The following is a 21,217-nucleotide window of genomic DNA, read 5'->3' on the forward strand; positions in this document are numbered from 1 at the left end:
AGTTCACAGACACTTCAGGGGGAAGAGGGGGGTAACCCGGTATTCATAAATTCATGCAATTGTGCATCTATCTGTAGTAGTACATAGAATGGAACACGAGGTAAATGCGGAAAACATATCATTCATCAGTACATGTGATGGTACAATGTTATTTAAACATACCAACGATGTGAATAGATGTGTCTCCCAAGTTTTTATCAATGTGCACCTACTTTTAATACATTGCTATAAAAACCTAAACATCTGAAACGTACGAAAAAGTACCATAGAATCAGAAGTAACTTTGAAAATAAATGACCCTGTACATAATGCACAACTGAGCACTATTAATCTACCTCTAATATCAACCCATTACGATCATCATGCCGTCACATACCTATGTGGTGCTATGTCGCTGAGAGACAATGTCCTATACTCTCAAGTGAAACCCCTAGGTTAATCTAGGAGCCTGTGGGCTGTAAATCTAGGGAAAAATGGACATAAAAGGTGCTGTTGTCGTAGGAATATTACTGAAAATTGTACACTATGACGTGTTAATAATATTTAAATCACCTGAATCGTTCTGATCCTCCTAATACTGGTAAGTTACTTGAAGGTACCCACAATAATCCAATAAAAGAAGGGAGGAGAATCTTTCAGGAACCAACTACATAAACGAAAACAGTAACGGGATTTAGATGAAAAATCACGATTATAAGGTGGACCCTGTTCCCTACCATGTACTTAGAGTTAACGAGAAATTGCATACCTTCGTCAGTTTCTAGGAGTCACCGATGACAATCTGAGGATACCATTTAACTTTAAGGAATAACTCGTCCAGACTACTAGTCTGTAAAAATAAATGCCAATATGTCACTTAAGTCCTGAGCATGAACGCCCAAACAAGACTATTGTAAATAGTATAGAAGAAAGGGAATGTACCTTAATAGTTGCTAGCTGGTAGCGTGCAGAGAGTTTGCACGTTGATAGACAATTGCAGTATGCGGTTATGTAATCGTGCCGTTGCCAAATCTATTGGGGACATAAATGTAAACTTGTCTTAGAGTTTACCAAACTAACGGGGAAAAACGTGAAAAAATAATCTAGTCCATAACTGGAATAAAGTCAACAAGAGAGTCTTTCTATTGATTCTTAAAATGATATACCTGTATGCTTGGAGTGTAGCCCTGTCTGGAAGTCTACTCGTCAGGTGAAACCGATTTACCGCGCAGGGATACCATACAACAATTTAAAGAGTTCCTTTGGACCCGCCCTAGAGGAGTGAACTCTGGGAAATGTAGTCACTACACCAGATATAGTTTATGGCATAGAACTCAAATGTATGACTGCAAGGGTATCATTTAAAGTTGTAAGCTGTCTCTAAAACTGGACATGTCGATTCAAATTTCGAAACTGGTGCACAGGAAGATGAACTAAGAAATGATAACATTATTAGGATTCATCCTAATTTCTCAGAAGTTTGCCACGGCGTTTCTGAAGGGGGACTCCTAACATTAAATAGTCTAACATTTTTACTAGACGGGGCAATCCATAGATTAGTGACTCGCCTGGAAACCTTTTGTGAAAAGAAATGTACAGTGGTGAAAACGTCCTTAAACAGAATAGAAACAGAAAAATACACATTATATAGCAATGCATCATCCGAATGACAAAGGGTAAGGCTAGCTGTGCATCAATAGAACATTAATACAATAAAGTTTTCCTAAAGAATCCTAATAATATTATCATTTCTTAGTTCATCTTCCCGTGCACCAGTTTCAAAATTTGAATCGACATGTCCTGTTTTAGAGACAGCTTACAACTTTAAATGATACCCTTGCAGTCATACATTTGAGTTCTATGCCATAAACTATATCTGGTGTAGTGACTACATTTCCCAGAGTTCACTCCTCTAGGGCGGGTCCAAAGGAACTCTTTAAATTGTTGTATGGTATCCCTGCGCGGTAAATCGGTTTCACCTGACGAGTAGATTTCCAGACAGGGCTACGCTCCAAGCATACAGGTATATCATTTTAAGAATCAATAGAAAGACTCTCTTGTTGACTTTATTCCAGTTATGGACTAGATTATTTTTTCACGTTTTTCCCCGTTAGTTTGGTAAACTCTAAGACAAGTTTACATTTATGTCCCCAATAGATTTGGCAACGGCACGATTACATAACCGCATACTGCAATTGTCTATCAACGTGCAAACTCTCTGCACGCTACCAGCTAGCAACTATTAAGGTACATTCCCTTTCTTCTATACTATTTACAATAGTCTTGTTTGGGCGTTCATGCTCAGGACTTAAGTGACATATTGGCATTTATTTTTACAGACTAGTAGTCTGGACGAGTTATTCCTTAAAGTTAAATGGTATCCTCAGATTGTCATCGGTGACTCCTAGAAACTGACGAAGGTATGCAATTTCTCGTTAACTCTAAGTACATGGTAGGGAACAGGGTCCACCTTATAATCGTGATTTTTCATCTAAATCCCGTTACTGTTTTCGTTTATGTAGTTGGTTCCTGAAAGATTCTCCTCCCTTCTTTTATTGGATTATTGTGGGTACCTTCAAGTAACTTACCAGTATTAGGAGGATCATAACGATTCAGGTGATTTAAATATTATTAACACGTCATTGTGTACAATTTTCAGTAATATTCCTACGACAACAGCACCTTTTATGTCCATTTTTCCCTAGATTTACAGCCCACAGGCTCCTAGATTAACCTAGGGGTTTCACTTGAGAGTATAGGACATTGTCTCTCAGCGACATAGCACCACATAGGTATGTGACGGCATGATGATCGTAATGGGTTGATATTAGAGGTAGATTAATAGTGCTCAGTTGTGCATTATGTACAGGGTCATTTATTCATTTATTTTCAAAGTTACTTCTGATTGTATGGTACTTTTTCGTACGTTTCAGATGTTTATGTTTTTATAGCAATGTATTAAAAGTAGGTGCACATTGATAAAAACTTGGGAGACACATCTATTCACATCGTTGGTATGTTTAAATAACATTGTACCATCACATGTACTGATGAATGATATGTTTTCTGCATTTACCTTGTGTTCCATTCTATGTACTACTACAGATAGATGTACAATTGCATGAATTTATGAATACCGGGTTACCCCCCTCTTCCCCCTGAAGTGTCTGTGAACTACCATTTGATTGTTAACTTCTGTTATATTATTCTGCACCTTAATCTTACATTGATCGATTGTTTGTATATATTTTAGGATTTTCCCCTGATGAAGGGTACCTCCTGGTCCCGAAATGCATTGGGCACCATGTCGTGTGAAAAGTGAATCAACAGTTTTATGAGTGATTAATAATCCTGTTTCCACATCCGACCAAGAGACGAGCCAGCAAAACATATGGTCTTCAACTTATGAACTGTGAAAAGACCAATTTTCATTTATTGTTTGTACAAAAAGATATTTTGAAAGAATATAAGATACGTCATACAGATATGCTAGAATAAAACACTAAATGTGTATGTGAACATTTGTGTACAGTACTGATTACTAGTAATATGTTGTTGTAGCATTGGGAAAGGGTTTCTTTTCCCCACAGGAACAGTGCACTCTACAAGCAGGTTTCCCTGCTTGCCTTCATGAGTATAGCCCCAGTTTGTGTCAGCCAAACACAAATCTGTAGAGTAGCACCTTTGGATTAAATTCAGATTACATTGTGGTTATCTTTATGAGTGCTCCTCAATTCTCACTCTTTACAGTAGCCCACTTGCCCATTTACATAAAATGGATGTTTGCCCTCTGCTTGTTCCATTGTGTGCTTTGTAGGAGACATATTGACACACTGTGCTGCTTTGATTTAAGTCTGGAACTGGACAAGACAAAGATCTCTTTCGCTGGTGCATGTGCTGACCTCCAGAGTTGTCTTTTCAATATTATTATTCCCTGAGATTTACTGTGCACACAGAGTTCTCTGCAGTGGGTGTCTTGATCCCATGGGATTTTTTAGAATGCAGACTTTGCAACCAGGTGAGCAGAGCAGATTACTGCTGGGCATGCTTTGTCTCCAGCTCCCCAGTTAGGGTCCCACAAATTCCTCTGGGAGCTGCACGGGTTTGAGAGCCATTTCTCACCCGAACTGAGAGCCATTTTGGGACTTCTACACGTTTTTCTGGGGTAACACAGCACCCATGCTTTTTCTTGGGTGCTGAGGCTTCAGCTATGCCCTGCCTCAAGAGAAAGATATGCCTCATAAATCAGAATGCTTGGCATTTCTCCATCTTTTTATCACTGTGTTTTCTATAGACACAAAATGCATTCTGGCAGCACAATACCCAAGTGTCACTCAGATAGATTAAAGAGCAAAGTGTAAAATTAATTAATCACCTGGATGGTGGATTAGTTAAGGAGGTCGTGGGCCTCGAGAGGGTGCAGTTTCTTGGTAGTGAGCAATTGTGCAAGCCACGCCTTGGCTAAGAGATTTACTGGTAGTACGTGCCAAAGCTAGAATCCTAGAAAGGAGGTGTTAATGCTTCCCAAATATTTTACTTCCTGCGTTTTAGAGGGCTGATCAAGATTAATTTTAGAATCAGAGTGTCAATGTTGGCCGATATATCTTACAGTAGCTGGGCAGTTGGTTTAGGGTCAAGTAAGAAATCTTGCCCTTTCAAACCAAGTTTTAACATTACATTTTTCATGTCTAAACATTTCAGCCAACAGTTGATAAATTACTTGTTTATAACACTGGTTTGTGGTAAGGGCCGAAGCTGAGATTAGAACCCAGGTCTATTGGTTCCAAGACCCAGCGCCTCCTTTGGATCTTCAAAAGTGTTGCAACATGGTTATCATAATTTGTATTGTAGTTCAAATGCACTCTAATTTTGTAAGCACTGTAAAGTGACGGCCCAAGGTCTTATCTTGTTTGCACAAATAGTTTTCTACTTCTTAAAACTCACTATTTCTGCCCTTGGGTCTTTAATTGCTCCATCTTGAGAATGTGTAAAACCCCTAGGAATCTGCTTCCTTCCATGCTGAACTAAAAGTGAATTCTACCTTATCTGTAGATTTTTTTCAAAGTAGTCTTTTTTTCAACCATATCGGTAACCCTGGGCGAAGTACTAAGCTGCGCTCGCGTAGTTTGCGAAGTTTGTGCTACTTCGCGCTACGCAAATTGCACTTAGCACAGTGCAAACACGCATAGCGTAGTGGTCATTTTTTGCTTGTTCACGGTCCTCAATGTCAAGTTGGCGACCGCGAGCGAGCAAAATGACATACCGGCGAGACTTTTTCCTTGTTCACGATCAGCAACATCAAGTTGCAGAGCGTGGAAAATAAACCTCCCGACGAGATTCTCAACGCAGGGAGGTCAGGTATCTCATTGCGAGTGGTCACGTTTGCTCACGATGAGAAACTACCAGTCCGCGTTGAGAACTCTGCCGCTCAAGTAGAAATCTACTCGAGCGGCAGAAGATGACCGCTTGCACTGTGCAAGATGCGGTTTGCACTGATTGCACAGTGTGGACAAGCATCTAGCACTGTGCAATCAGTGCGAACAGCATTTTGCACAGTGCACTACGCAGATCGCATAGCTACGCGTAGCTACGTGTAGCGCTACTACGCCAACTACGCCCAGGGTTACATATCGGTTTCTCAGTCTGTCCATGTGACCTCAAGTTGTATTGATCTTCCTGGCTCATATCCGATAATCCAAAATGTCCAATCAATATTTTTGATGGAGTAGTAGCGTGTGATTTTACCTTTTAAGAATGTCCTTACTCTGCCTGCTATTTATTTCTTTTATCTTTCTTCTCACTTTAGGCTTGACTTTGTTACATTTTCTTGCAACTTTATCCTTCAGTATTAGTAAAATGTTTATGTATATTAATGTTTTTTTCACTAATCATTATACAGGTTTTCGTTCAATGCGCTGTTGGAGCTCATAAAATGACTCAAGCACGCATTGCCTGATTCTGGTCACTGTATCTGCTTTCCAGCCCTGTTTATGGCGTGCCATGGGCTTGCCCAATGCATTATCTGAGTGAGTGGAAACATTGTGTGTGTCAGGTCAAACATGTTCTACGGTTTCTTTTTGCATAAGTAAATCAAAATCTGAAAGTCTCTTGACAATAAAGGCTGTTGCTGATTAGCAGCCTTGATGGCAAAGGTAAGATTTGGCAGTGTGGGTGGTTGTTGTGTAGCAGACTTGAAGGAAGGCTATTTCTGTTGACAGGCTGGATCTAGGACACCAAATTAGTTAGTAGACTGGATGGTGAAGCCCAGACTGTTTTGGTTAGCCAGCTAACCAAAACAGTGAAGTGATAGTGAAGGCTGTTTTGATATACTGTTGGGATGGGCGAGATTGTACACTCGTTGTTAGTGAATTTGTGACTGGGAAACAAGTCATTAGGGAGGGGAGCATCCATTAAGTATCCACGAAATCCGCACATTTGAGAATTGTTTTTTTTTGCGTGTCCACGGGGCTTTTTGCGTGTTCGCGGGATTTTTTCAGCGAGGCTACCGCAAGGTTACCCATGCAGTCGTACATGGGCTAGTTGCATGCTCGCGTTGTGCAATTGCGTGTTCGCGTGCTCGCGGACAAAAAGTCTCGCGACCAAGCAAAAGAATCCGCAAGCTTGACAAATTCGCGCGATTTGCGGAACGCGAATTTGTCAAAAATTCGCAAATTCCGCGAGCGGAACGGATTTTACACCCATGCTTAGCATCCATCAGATGAGAGCTCTCTGAAGTCACTTTTAAGCTTGGCACAATTGTGGTGCAAAACAGGGAGTCGCTTATAAGTATGTTCTTCCTCTGTTTGGTTGGACACGAAGAGAAGCTAACTTTAAGCCAAATAAGGAGTTGCATGCAGCGAAGACTTCTACTTGTTTCACCAGAAATTATTTTTCCCATTTTTAAGTATAGGCTTAGGGTGGGAGAAATGAGCACTCAGGCTCCCATGTTCTATGAGGTAATTTCCTTTTAGAGCCTTCAATCGTAATCCTGCCTTGGTCGTCAAAGGGGGAAGGTATTGGCACATGCCTCCACAGTGTGTAAGGGTGTTGTGAACATTGCAGCAAAAATAGCTGTCTGCACTTTCTCTTCTTATTTTTCTCCCATACTGGTGGCCATCACGGTTTTGGCTATAAGCAGTTTTCCCCAACCAGGTTGTTATATCCTGGCCAGACACCATGTCTAGTGTAAAAGTATTAATCGACAAGCAGACAAGTGAAAGATGGTGATTAGTCTGCTAAAGGGATTGTGTTACTGTGGGGAAAGTTGAATGTCAATTTTAAATCCGAACATGTACCTGTACAGACCAATACAGCGGCTGTTTTTATCTGGTTTTTAAGATGCAGGTCGCCATATTCCACCGCCCATGGTGCAGAGGACTTCCAGACCTCGCGGCCTTTGCACCGTCACTGGAACTATGGCAGTTTTATGCCACAGGTTATGAGACCCCATGACAGCTAGCTAGCGCCCTGTACAAGGCATGCCTATGAGGGGGCATTGGTTGAACATACTGTGAGTTTCAGGAGTGTGCGGAGTGGGGGACTAGTTGAGTGGCATACGCCAGATGCCATATAGGTTGTACGACTGTACAAGGCAGGCAATTACTTTGTATGCCTTTGCCACGCAGTTTTTTAGCATGCGTGTTTTTACTGCGAATATGCATTTAAAATGTATGCCAATATCACACATTGTTTTTAGTTTAAAAACAATGTATTTGTGAGTGGAGACCCCCACCCCGCCAACTTACCTTAAATGCTTAGTACTGGCATGCGTTGTAAATGCATATTCACTGTAAAAATGTGCGTGCTAAAAAAAAATGCATGGTAAAGGCACATCAAGGTGAAAACCTTGTTACAAAGGCTGTTTCCCCATAGCTGCAATTTTCATTCTTACAAAAACATTGGGGAGGGCAAATATGGGGACAAAAAGCTTCCCTGGTTGTTATGTCCACCTTGAGGGCATTTGGTGGAGCACTGGGTGGAAACATGGGGGATACAAATGGGGTTGGCCGTGAACTGATATTCAAGGGCCAAATCACTACCTGGTTCAGTCTTGTTTTTTCTCCAGCAGAGCTGCACCAAGAGAGCCGAAGCAGTGAGGTGGTAGCAGTAGCCGCAGCGGTCTAAGCGGTCTTAGCTTTTCTGAAAAACGCCGACAGCCGGCCGGGCATACTAAATCAATCTTCAATCTCTGAGGGCCTTGAAATTGGCCGAGTGGCATTCCCTGACCAGCGTGAGCACCGAAACACCTGCCTGACCAGCCATACCTGCTTCCATAACTGCTTCTGTGTTACCGGTGTCCGTGTCCAGCTCTGTATTGCCCCCTATAGTGCTTCAGGCGTGTTTGCCTTGCTGCTCTTTTACAGGTGTGTGCCGTCCAGTTTACCACGGTTTACTGCATTCTCACTGCTCCAGCTTCAGAGGCTGGGAGGCGGCAGGCTGCCTCAGATCACTGCGGGGACGGCTATAGCCGTCTATGCACTGTTTGTCTCCGGCTGATTGTGCTTTGGCTGGCTGCCTGCTGCCAGTTTGACTGACGTGATTGACGGACATGATTCCATCGTGTTCCATTGTTGTCTGGATCTCTTTTCTGCTTCTTCGTTAGCGTCTGAGCCTGAGCACCCTCTGCAAGAGTCAGCGATAGACAGATAAGTGCTTTGTGCTTGGAGCACAGGTTCGGTACTCCTGATTCCAATTTAAATTACTTTTATAATTTGATTTGACTTTTTGACTCTGACATAGAGTCGACTCGCTTGCTTGCTTGCTTAAACCAACCTTCAGCCTGAAAAAATCGTGAAAATGGTGAAATTGTGACTATATCCAGGAATTGTGGCGTGACGTGACCTGACTTGATTAATCACAATCACAAATAGTGATCTTGGAAAGGACTAAGAGGTCTCTCTGTTGCAGTATTTTTGTCATCGACTTATCTGTGTTCGTATTTTCTCAGTATCACCTCTTGGAGGGGGGTGTACTTTTTCTGAGAATGGCTTACCAGTTGTGGTTAACCATTTGCTAATATAGCAAGACAGCATTCCTGCAGGCACGATCTATGTTTTAGGTCACTATTCTGGTACCTACTAGAGTCTACAAGAGTCTACTAATTAGACATCTCATATTAAGGATGAGATCTGGTAAGGTGCGGTGTAAGGCCCAAAAAAGAGACTGCTCTGGGAAATCTTTCAGCAAAAAGGAAGCCACAAATCCAACTGGCCAGGTCCGTTGTCAACGTTGATCCCCTCCATCAGAGGAATCAAAGTGCCTCTTATGCCCCGACCTAGATTTGGACGTGAGCATGTACCTTCAGCTTGAAAATATCCCAAAGGTTAAAACTACCTCAGATCGCACCGAGTGCTTACAATCAGGCCAGGTTGGCGACAAAGATAGGTGTAATGAAGATAAAAAGTTGATGGATCATCACAACTCATCATAAATTACAGATTACTTTCGACCAACAAATAAGCATGATAAAACACAACAATTAAATAAGAATGTCAAATGTCAACCAGAAGGGATTGCCGTTACTTGCCTAATTCAGACCTCTCCACCATCCAACTCAGTGTCTCTTCCAATTGAGCAGTCAAATGAGCATCCATCAAGTAGATCTCCTGTGTATGCCCCGGAGGAACTGGTTGATACAGGCCCAGCATCGAAAGGTACTGATGGCTGGGCACCTACCTTCTTTGTTTTCCCTGAGTTTAAACAATATTGCGAAGAGGATTCTTTACCCCCTACAGTGTCCGATGAGGGGCCTAATACAATCTCACAGGTAGTAACCATAGAAGATGAGAGAAATAAAAGGGCATGGATAGTGACTCCAGGAGAAAATCCATCGAATCTGTGGGCCGCTATCCTGAACTCTATGCAAGCAACAGTATTGGCTCTAACTCACCATTCAAACAAAATGGATATTCAGGTGGATTTGCTGAACACGATGGCTGTATTTGTGTCCGAAATTGATGAGAAACTTGAAAAACTAAACACATTAGTCACAAGGGCCCAATCAAACAATTTATATGACTTTCAAGTCTGTTCCTGTAAGGAGGTAGTCGAGAAACTCGTGCAACTTCCAGTTATAATGCAAGCCATACTAGGTGAAGTTAAAAACAACCTAGGCCCCAAGTTTCGGCTTAGCACTCTATTGAATGAGGTAATGCCGAGTCCTAAGAACATAAATACTTGGAGCGGATTGGTCTCCACTGAACGGCTACCAGAGGAAGAAGCTGTGGATATAGTGGAGATTAGCCCCAAAACTTTGTCCGGTGTTCTACATGAAACATCTGGGGACGTCAGCATAAAAATTATTGCTTCGAACCAACCACGATAAACCAAAAGGGAATGGAAATGTACAAGAAAAAGAAGGAATAAAATCTGCTCAGGCAATTTAGAGCGCTTCCTTCCCCCCAAACTCCATACCAGAATGATCAGGATTGTCTAGGGACAACCCAAATGGGCCCGATGTCTCAGGGTGCCATTGTGGCCTCATCTCAAGATGTTGTTCACAACAAGGTAGCATCCTTTAAAAATCTAAGGTCATCTCATTCTTCATCTAACGGACCCTCACTGTTACACAGCCTTCAACCAGAGGGAACACTTAGAGCCCACCATGTCAGCCGGGAGGACAAGATATCACCCACAGAGAAGACGCAAGGGAAAGAACGCTTGATTGAAACATCAACCATACCACCCCAAAGTGAACAGCCTCTCCTGGTACCCCAGCTGCAGGCAGAAACTGTTGGTAGTCAACAAATCTTAAAAAGCAGTGTTGGTCCTGATGAACTTTTTGGTATACATAACTTGGGTCAGATGCTGCAGTGGATCCCAGAATTTAAATCAAGGTGTTCTCAAGATATATTAAATCATTCAAACATCCTCAAAATGCTCATAGCCGTGCCGGGCCTGGCCCATGTAAAGTCGGATGACATCTTTTCAATGAAGTTTCTGCCGGCAAGAAGACGCCAGCTTGCGGATCCCACTTTAATTACCTTCTCATCCTCCGTGCTTCTGGCTGTGATTCTGGAAAAGAAAAAGCACCTAAAGGCCTGGGGCATCGAAGTAACAGCATATCATGGAGATAGATATCCCCACATATTGCTTGCAGGGCCATCATCAAGTGAGCAACCGGGGCCCACTGTGTCCATACTAAGAGGAGCTGGGGGAAGGACCTCCCCTGCGGTCCATCACAAATCAGACTCAGATCCCACTAAAATGTCTTTTAGAGTAACAAACGACATAAACACTGAGCGGCCCTTGAAGACTGGTGACAACAAACAAGCAACAATCATCTTGGAGTTGGTTACCGCAGGGGTTGTCTCGAGACCGGAGCGCCAAAGACTGATGCCAGGGAAGTCCACCAAAAATGATTCAGAGTAGCCTGAAAGTGTGCACTTGGAACATTAACGGCTCACAGACAAAGGTTTCAGACCCAGATTTCACAGAATTCCTGTGAACATTTGATATCTTAATGTTCCAGGAAACTTGGGTGCAGACGTCTATCCCTCTCATTGGCTACAAGGAATACAAGAAATTTGCTGAAAGAAAGAGTGCCTGTGGGAGGGCAAACGGTGGTCTGGCAATCTATATAAATACAAATATAATTTTTGAAATGGTAGAAGTGTATGTAGACGATCCACATATGCTGGTAATAAATCTGGAAGGTCAGGCTAGTAACTATAAAGAATCGATTATCATTGCAAATTTATACATCAACCCAAAGCAGAAAGTTACATCTTCCAGGAGAATAGCAGCTCATGTATCCCAGTTAAAAGATATCCACAATAAGGCTCAATGGCTAGTTTCCGGTGACCTTAACCTCAACCTTTTTCATTTTTCCTCGGAAGAACATAGTGACTTAGAAGGCCCCCTCCCAGAGCAAGCAAAGCCATCAATCTTAAGTAGGGACAACTCAGGTGAAGAACTCATAAGCCTACGAACTATTGGGCCTGGTGGTACTAAATGGCCTTAATCCACCTTGTTGGTCAAGGGTTTGTGGTGACACGGTCTCAATTATAGACTATACCCTTGTTTCAGTGCCCCTTTACAATCAGGTCTGTGATTATAGGATATGCCATTGTGTGGAAAGTGATCACAACCCTCAGGTAATCAGTGTGAACACATCCCTGAGCAAACTTGAGACTTTTCGTATTTTGTTGGGTGAAACACACTCAGAAAATCTGAAACGCCTGAAGTGGAGCCCTGACTCCATTAAGTCATTAGCGCAGGATGGGGTCACAAGTCTACAGGACCTAGCCCAATGTGAGCTCAATCCAATAGCGACTTGGGAGACCTCCGCTAATAATATGACCAAAACCCAAAGTGAGAAGAGTCACAAGAAGGGAACTCGACGTGATCACAGCAAATCATCAATTCTACCTGTTCACATTCGGAGCATGAGAAAGGAAACAGGCAGACTCTTTTGGCAAGCATGCCAAAATCCGGGAGACCCATACCTACTGCAATAGCTCCCTAATGAAAGACGGTGGCTAAAAAAAGACATCTGGAAGTACAAACAAGCAAAACAGGAAACACTATGGGCCCCGTTACACAATGCCTCCAAAACACACGACTCAAAAAGATGTTGGTATATTATTAATTGGAACGAGAAAGGCCCTGCAGCTGCAAATAATGCCAATATCAGTGATACAGACTGGGTATATTATTTAAAGTCACATTTCAAGAGCGATTTGAATCATCCTGCTAGTACATCCTGCCCCAATAAAACCATTGTGGTACAGCGGAAAATTACAGCAGCCGAAGTAGAGATGGTCATCAAAAAGTCCCGGGCCGACTGTGCCCCCGGTGCAAGCGGGCTAACACAGGCCTTATTCAAACATCTTTCCCAAAAATGGGCATTTTCCTAGCATCGATTTTCAATTTTATTTTGGAAAACAATGTTATTCCTGATAGCTGGAGGGGCTCCATCTTTCATGCCATTTTTTAAAAAGGCCTGGATTGTTCACCTAATAACTGTGGGCTAATAGCGCCGATGGATGTCGAGTTAAACATATTTTTCAACGCTAATACTCCGCGATTTGGAACTTTGGGCGCATGGTAATGGAAGAATTCCCTTTTGTACCACTTTGTTCGCCATAAGTTGGCAGGGTATGTTCAGACGTGAGTCCCTTGCTCACTTTGCCACTGGATTCAAGCAAACCGGGCTGAAGATGGCTGAAATTACAGAAACCGGTCCTCGGAAGATTGTTTCCGGTCCAGGGAAGGCATGGCTTGGCAGTTCGGGCTGGACTGTTCCCATGAGGCACAGGGTCAGACTGATTTGCATATGGCCATGTCTGAACTGGGGTGGCAGAGAGGGCTAAAGAACGGTAATGGATTAAACCCAGATCTGTTGACTGGGTGTAAGTGTTTGATTTGTTCAGATGCTCCGTCCATCACCACCCCCTTTTGTACCACTTCCAAAGGGGCCAAGGCACTTTAACTAATCTTATGGCCCTGAGTCTAATCAGGAACAGAGCGAAAGAAACCAGGGCACCCCTTTACTTGTGCTTTGTTGACTTTAATGCAGCTTTTAATGGTGTCCCTAGGGACAAATTATGGGCTAAGCATCAGCAATGGGGCATCCCATCGAGCATCCTTCAAGTAATTAGGCTAGTATACTCCAACACCTGGGCCAAAATCAAAATTGGAGACTGCTCTTGCGTATCAAGGAAGGTCCAAACATCCTTAGGCGTAAAACAGGGTCGTGCCTTAGCCCCCTTCCTTTTTATCTTATTTTTGGCAGATCTTTCCACTGAGCTTGACGAACAGATGGCCCACGCTCTGTCTGTTGGAGGTAAACAATTGTCACATATCCTCTATGCAGATGACCTGGTGTTGTTCAGGAACATGCGAATAGGACTCCAAAGGCTGCTCAACACTCTGGGAAAATACACCGAAAAGAATGGCCAGGAAATACATTTTTCAAAAACAAGTGTGATGGTGTGCAATCGTCCTTTCAAGATAAATCAAAAATGGTCTATTAACGGAAACAAAATTGAGGAGGTCAAACTCTACATATACCTGGGAGTGAAAATAGATGCAAATTCCTCCTTTGTTTCCCAGAATAAGGCTATTTGAGCAGAAGTGCAGGCCCTTAATTATGGATTCTCGTCACTGGCCAGATCTATTAAAGGTCACGATCTAAAGCCCATGGGATCAGTTTTGAAAGCTAAACTGTTGCCAATCCTTGCATATGGAATGGAGATTATGTTGGGCGATGATGCTCATTTGTTAGAAAAACTGATGATAAGAGCCTATAAACAAATCTTTAGGCTCCCCAAGTCGGCTTTACCCGGCGCAAATCCGGCTAGAATTTCTGCTCACAAACGAGACACTCGCTAGGCCAGCATTGTTTGTAAAGCTTTGTTATAACTTGCGAGCAGCAGCGGAAAACACTCTGGCAAATCTAGGCTGGATTGAAATTAACTTCTGAAGGGGCAATTGTGCTTACAAGTCATTTTTAGAGAACAGTATTACGACGGTTGAACAGGGTGACCTTTGGAATTCTAAAATCTCGGGGCAAACCTTTAAGAAGCTTGTAAATAAATCTACAAAACTGCAAAGTTGGATGGCAGACAAAGAAACCCTGTCAAAACTTTGCCATGGGTGGCTGGTGTTGAAATCGTATTCCTCTCTAAAAGAATCAGCCTTGTTATCTGCACCTTACCACTGAAAGATCAAACTGTCATTTTTGGCCCTAAGGTTTGGAGAAATGCCCACTCTAGACCTTATACCAAAATGGAGGATATCCATTCAAAGTGAAGACCAGTCCTGCCGTCTACGCCACCAGGGACCTGAATCTCTGCTTCACATTGTCTGTGTTTGTCCTGCTTTGATGGTTCAACGAAGAGGTTTATTAAGGCAGGAGTTCCTTGAACGGGGAATTAGGTCATGCAGGCATGCACTGGTGGAGTCCATGGACCCAATCAACACCATGTTGAACATTAGACTGACTCAGTTATTGATCTATTTTAAGAATATGATCAGTTAACAGGATATGTGATGTGTAATCTGAAAGTGGTTCCTGAATGTAATTTTATATTGTAATAACTCTGAAATGTTTAATCTTAACCGAGCATGCCCAGTAACTGTGAAGAACGGGCTGCTAGGGACTGAAGCTAGTAGTTCCCTATACTGTTAGACTCAGATAACTACTTTACATATTTCTGTATTTTTAATGATATGAATTCTTGCAAAATTGTGTTTAATAGTGGGTCTCACAGTCCATTTGGCACCGTATTCATACTTCTCTTAGTCGCGCTTATAGGCATTTTTAACTACATATATTAATTTCCTTAAGGGACTTTTTTATTTATGCAGAAAGCTTGCTTTTTTAGACATCAAGGTAACGAACGATTCCTGTTTAGTCACTTTTTATCTAACATAGATTAGTGTTTGGTATCCCGATTAAAAACTCTAGGAAGGAAAGTTAAGAAAGCAAAGGGTATTTAGCATGAAGAGTTGAGGTCATATTAGTTGTATGACATACCCACATTTTTCTCTATTTTTTTCTTAACCGTGTGATATTGTTTATGGTTTTAATTGACTGATAAACTAAATGTACTACTTACTTACTCCCTGGTGGCCAGCAGCACCTGTTTTATAGATAAACCAGATGAGATGGGGAGATAACATCCTGTGGCATAGGTGCCAGTTAATGCATGCTGCCCCCTGAGGGAATTTGGAGGTTTCTTTGGGCCATACGATCTCAGAGGAATGTATTTGGTCCCACTTTTTGGTGCAGGAGGATCGGGCACCTCTCTGGGTGCCATTTCATTAGAGGGCTTAGCTGTGCCCTGGGGTCTTCTGGTGTGGACCCTTCTGAATATGGTTTTCATTCCCTCAGAGTTAGGTCTGCCACCACTGCAGCAGAGATGGGGCTTGTGGTGAAAATGGAGTGGCAAGGAGAGATTGGATGGCTACAAGTGCTATGAGTGATTGTTACTGCTCTAAGTGTCTGCCCCTAATCTCTCATCCCCCTTTTTTCATAGCAGCATTAGGCAGCAGAGTTTGGCCGCAGGATATGTCTGTACCTCCTGTCTATGTGGAAGCACACGTGCTGGTGACGGACTGAGTGTATGTAAGTTGCTAAGGTTTTCAAATACGCAGGTGGGTATGTGGCCAGGGTAAAGGAAGTGAGATGTCACCTAGCTGTTTGTGGTCAAGGGGTCTATGTTTATCACCTTGGTGAATTGTATTGGATAATCTCTTGCCCTGGGGGTATACACACAGAGGTTATTCAAGGTTCTCCAAAAGAAACTCGCTCAGTCAGGCATCTCTTGGTCCCACATATTCTCGAGGTTACAATGGAGAGGGGATGAGTTGGTCAGGGCCCTCAATCACTTTATCAAGCAGACTAATAAGAAGGTTGATAAGCTGTTTAGATCACCAAGATTGAAGGTTATACCACATGGATGCATTAGAAACGCTTCTGTGCCCAGGGTGCAGTTCATTTCTCTAAAGTCTAAAATTAGATATTTCTTGAGAGTGTACTCCCTTGATTGATCCATCAGCCACTTGGACCCTGACATCTTGGGGGGAGGCCAGATAATAGGTGAAACATGCTAGCCTGTGGCGGGTGAGATCATGATTGGTGGGGCACTTCGGATCCATAGAAGGCATCCTTTTTCCTGGGGTAGGTGGGACAGAGGTCTCACAAGGCTCTTGTTAGACCTGGCACCATTGGCGTGGGTCTCCCTTCCATTTTTGCTGTTGCCTCATGTGTTTTTCTGTTGTTAGATGCTTTGGGCACTGTGTCACTGCTGTCCAGTGCCACAGTGCAAGTACTCCCTACTGTAAATCGATGTATGGATTAGTGGTTCCATGATTGGATATTTGGTTTACTTGCCAGACCCTAGTACAGTGCACTGAGTGTGCCCAGGGCGTGTAAATCCAAATGCTGTTAGTGAGCTTGCAGCACTGGTTGTGCCACCCACAGACGCGGCTTTGTAAAACGTGTCTAAGGTCTGTCATTGCAGAGCCTGCGCGCAGTCTGGTACTATCATGCTGACTGGGCAAGTGCACCCACTTGCCAGTCCCTAAACCTTCCCTTTTCTTCATATTAGTCACCCCTATGGAAGGCCAAAGGGCAGGGTGCATTGTAAGTATAAGGTAGGACAAGCCCTGATGTGTGTGGCATGTCCTAATAGTGAATTACAGCCATTTTCGGTTTTCACTATTGCAAGGCTACCTGTTCTCCATAGGCTAGCATGGGCTGCTGGATTGTTACATGTTTATAATCCTAGCAGACTCAGAGAACATGGTAGAAATTCGAGTTTAGTATGCCTGGGCTCAGAATAATAAAATACATCTTTTAGGAAAGTTTAATATTCTGTGTTTGCAAATACCACTTTTAGAAAGTAGTTATTTGCTTGTCTAACCATTTGAGCCTGCCTCTGCGAGGTTGTGTATTCCTTGTCTGGGTTAGTGTGTGACAGGGCTGGGGAATTCCAAGAGACAGGCTGAGGCAGCCCGGTGGTGAATAGGGAGATCTGCATATAGATGGGAGGGAGGAGTTGCACCTGGGACCTGAAAAGGACTGTGCCCGTCCCCCCACAGTGCTGGCTCCACCCCCTGTGGTGTGTCTGATGTCTCTGCCCTGTACACTGAAAGAAGAGGAGGAAGACTGTCAACAAAGTGCTCCAGGTCTGTACTTGCCTACCACAATGCTGGCTCAACCTCCTGTGGGGCGTCTGGTGTGCCTGCCCTGTGCTGTGAAAGGGAAGGACAAGTCTTGTAATCAGAGTGCTTCAGAACTGGCTTGAACTGGGCATAGGCCCCTCTCCCCTCAGAGAACAAAGGATTTTGGTGTATAAGTATTGGGACCCTGATCCCATGAAATTAGATCACTTCTGGACTTACAAGACAAAACCTCGGCTGAGGAGAAGGAACCTGAAGAAACTGAGGAGACTATTCCCAAGCTGAAGTGCTGCTTGGGGGATTGGCCTACACTGGTTGCCTTGCTGCCAAAGGGAGGAGAAAGAACTTTGGACCTTTCTTTCAACTTGTGCAAAGATCCCCAAGGGCTTGGAAGAGAGCTTGCCCCCTGACCAAAGTCCCAGGACCAGTGCACTTCACCAGCCTTTGTGAATTGCTGCTGGAAACAAGTGGCTACAGAGGTAGGGAGCTGTGACCGGCTCTCACGACCGGCCTGGTGTCCTGTAGGTACCGCACCAAGTAACGTCCACCTCGAACAACGCAAGCTCTGCGCTCACCGACTCTGTCAATGAGCCGTAGCCTGTAGCGCGACTGGAAGGACACCGCGACGTGCAACGCCTCGCTACACCGAATCGAACTGGTCTGACCGACGCGGTCACTGCTGCTGACTTCGAGTCCTGTGACCGCACTGGAGTTGGGCACCGCCTCGCACTTGCAACGTTGTCCGGACTGACCGACACCAGCTCCCGAACTCGGCTCGAACGCCGCACTCTAAAGCTGGAAGCTCCACAATGAGCAACGTTCACCCCAAACAACGCAAGCTCTGAGCTCACCGACGCCGTCAACGAGCCGTAGCCAGCACCGTGACGGAAGAGACACCATGACCTGCAATGCTTTCTTTTTCTACACCGCAACAAACACCGGAACTGACTCGCACATCCGTGCCGGCCGCCTCAAGGAAAAGGTACTGTGTTTGAGTCTGTCGACATTTGAGTGGGCCGGACAAGGCTACTGACTCACACGCAACTTTGATTTACCCCTTTTTAACCAGAACTCTTGAAATTTAATAGTACTGTGGATTCTTTTTGTCATTAATTGGTCTTGTGATAATTCTATATAAAGTATACTTATTTTTTATATAAAGCTTGTGTGGTGTCCATTTGTATTGTTGTCACAAAGGTAACTGTATGTTGTCACAAATGCTTAACTTACATCGCTTCTGAACTAGCCTTGACTGCTCGCGCCACGCAGCCTAGAGGGTGAGCAGGGGTTATTTTAAGAGGGTAATTCCCTTGCCCTGACTAGAGGAGAGGGTTCCTGCTTGTCACAAGACAAGTACCTACCTGTGCCAACCAGAGACCCCCAATTCTAACAGCCCTCCAGTGGGTGATTGCAGCAAGTTGGCTAGAGGTGCCGCACAGTCATGTGGGCACCAAGCTAGCACAGGCCTTTGGGGGAATAATGAGTGTGTAGTGGGTGCACGAGGTAGGAAACCTAGCAGGCAGTTGGGCCCCTTGTACAAGCTTACTTCAGGAGTGGCCCTCACCAGTCATGATCTCACTTGTAGGCTCAACACTGGATATGCAGGCACAAGGATAGATATGGTTACGCATTTTCTATGTATTAGAGTCTATGATTAGGTCAGCCATCCATAAAAATTGTAATTAATACTGTGAGTTATTTCATGGTGTTTCTGCATATAATATTTGTGAAGTGGTAGTGAAATTGAGTACATTTGTTATGTTATTTGTTTGTTATCATAATGAATATGCCCCTGGGTTTACAGTCCCTAACACAAAAGTTTAAAAAAAGTGTGGTGTGAGCTGTCTTAAGTAATGGGAGATGATGGAGATACAGGTGGGAGAATCCGTTATCATTCATGGAAGCCACTGGATCTTTGTGATACCTGGCCATATGCCAAGGTGGACCACAATCGGAGGAGCTGTGCCAACTGCGGTCATGCTGGACTGGCCAAGGGGGTGGCGGCATGTGACCACCAGCCAGCACTGTCGTCGGTCATTGGGCCTCAGGCACACGGTGACCCAGAAGATGTCTGAGTGCATCCAGGTCACGTTCATTCCAGTTCACTCTGGGCTCTGCCCATAAAATGGGTTACAGAGTGGCGAAACCGGGTCTTGTCCACTCGCCGCTCTGCATAAAGGATGTCCCTGGCCCCTCGTCCGGGGTCCCAGGATTACTCTTCTTTGACCTACCTACCATCCCCTTAGACAGCAGATTGCTCTGTGGTTTAATTTTTTTACTGTCCCATGTCTTCATTTCTTTTCTCTTCCAGCTTTACATTATTTAAGTTGGTGTTTGGTTATCTATTTTACGCTTCATTTGCATTAACTTTTCTTTTGCAGCTCTTTTGAGTGTTTTGATGTATTTATTGTTGTATCCTTGTATCAGCGGGTGAATTCATGGTTGGTGGGGCACTTCAGGCACATAGAAGGCATCGTGTTTTTTGAGATAGGAGGGACAGTAGTCTCACGGGGTCCTCCAAGGGGTGCTTGCAGCAAGTCAGCAAGGGGCTGCTGGGTACGGTGGTGTGGGAGTGTTCGCTGCCAACAGGCCCTTACACCCAATCACCCCATGGGTGCCAAGCTAGCTCAGGCCTTTGGGTGGATAATGAGAATGTAGGGGTGGATGAGGTAGGTAACCCAGCAGGCAGACGTGTCCCCTGCACAAGTTTACTCTGGGGAGAGACGTAAGGAGGTCGGCCCTTCTACTTAGGGAGAGGGTCTCATAGGTTGACCAGTCATGATCTCACTTGTAGACTCAACACTGGATACACAGGGGCAAGGCTAGATATGGTTAGGAATTTTCTATGTATTATAGTCAATATTAAGGTCAGCCATCCATCAAAATTGTAATTAATACTGTGCGTCATTTTATGGTGTTTCTACGTATCATTTTTGGAAAGTGATTTTTATATTGAGGTCATTTTTTCAGTGATTTGTTTGTTATCATAATGAATATGTACGGGGGTTTACGACCCCTAACCCAAAAGTTTTAAAACTGTGGTGTGAGCTGTCTTTAGTAATGTGGCATGATGGAGGTACAGGTGGGACGATCCATGGTCATTCAAGGTGGGGCTGGACCTCTGCAATACCTGGCCATATATGCCACCCACAGATCTTAGTATTACACGTCTATAGTTGTCTGTTTGAAACTGTGATCTCAACATTCTAAACAAGCCTTTATTGCATTCCCCTCTAACACCTATGACGCAGTTCCAGGGAGTCCATCAGGTGCCAAAAGAGTTCCATCTTTTCTAACTAGCAAGACACTACACTAAGGATATCGGGAGCGCATATGACCAAAACTAAAGTAAATTATATCCCTACAAATCATATCAGCAGTCAGAGATTAACATGTTTAATGTACTCAGAGAGAGGTGGCAGACATACAAGAACTGCATCAACCCTTCATGCATCACGAGTAAGTGCTTGATAATGTTATATATGAAATAGCTAGTTTCACGAGACCCCTGAAAGACCATAACACAGACCTGAATACTTCAGGGAAAAGTAGAATAATTCAGACAAGAAACAAGAAAAAAATTAATATTACATAAGTTTTCCAAGCA

This window comes from Lissotriton helveticus, chromosome 2_1 (genome assembly GCF_964261635.1).
Source record: "Lissotriton helveticus chromosome 2_1, aLisHel1.1, whole genome shotgun sequence".
NCBI classification, from domain to species: Eukaryota; Metazoa; Chordata; class Amphibia; order Caudata; family Salamandridae; genus Lissotriton; species Lissotriton helveticus.